Source organism: Mandrillus leucophaeus, unplaced genomic scaffold, assembly GCF_000951045.1.
Source record: "Mandrillus leucophaeus isolate KB7577 unplaced genomic scaffold, Mleu.le_1.0 Scaffold3, whole genome shotgun sequence".
In the NCBI taxonomy this organism is placed as follows: Eukaryota; Metazoa; Chordata; class Mammalia; order Primates; family Cercopithecidae; genus Mandrillus; species Mandrillus leucophaeus.
The window spans coordinates 2,854,114-2,855,083 of record NW_012103142.1 but is presented as its reverse complement, the minus strand read 5'-3'; positions in this window follow the sequence as shown (position 1 = coordinate 2,855,083).

The window sequence follows — 970 nt, the reverse complement described above, 5'->3', positions numbered from 1 at the left end:
GTTTCACCATTTTGGCCAGGCTGGTCTTGAACTCCTTACCTCAGGTGATCCACCTGCCTCGGCCTCCCAAAGTGCTGGGATTACAGGTGTGAGCCATGGCGCCTGGCCCATGCTCTCTTCTTGTCTTTCCCCAAATGCTCAAGGCCGACTTCTCTTCATATCTCAGAGGCTAGAACTTGGTTATCTGACTACCTCTAGCTGCAAGGGATGCTGGGAAAGCAAAGGGAATAAGATCCTTCTCCTGGAGCAAGGCATATTGATGCCCAAACAATAATGGGTTTCAGTTGGCAGGGAAGGGGGCAATGGCTATTAGGAAACCAGGTAATGGTGTCTGTGAATTATGTGCTCAACAAGAGAAACTTTCAATACCTTAACCCAGGAGGAGTCTCAGGCCCTGAGGCAGGGCTGAGTCATGCTTCTTGGTGCCACATTCAGTCCTAGAGATCTGCGTTCATGTCCTCTTCATGTGTTCACTGAATGACCGTAGTGTGCCTGGCACCATGTTTTGGACTGTGGGGGGCATAAGGAAAATGTCAAAATGTCCCTGGTCTCCAAAAGTAAGTAGGCAATTGGGCTTTGGGCTCTGCAGAAGCAAGTGACCAAGAGCCCAACCTTTATATAGCTTGCATTTTGTTTCCAACGGCCAGTACTGCTGTAGACTCTCAATTTCTGTTGCTTTTCAGCATCACACGCCTGCACAGCAGAGGCATAGTCTAACCACAGCTCAAAGAACCAGATGGTCCCAACTTACAATGGTTTTAGTTTTCAACCTTATGATGGTGTGAAAGTGACATGCGTTCAGTAGAACATCAGTAAATTACATGAGATATTCGACACTTTATTCTAAAATAGGTTTTGTGTTACTTTGCTCAGCTAATGTAAGCATTCTGATTGAGCACATTTAAGGTAGGTTAAGCTAAGCTATGATGTTCAGTAGGTTAGGTGTATTAAATGCTTTTTTTTTTTTTTT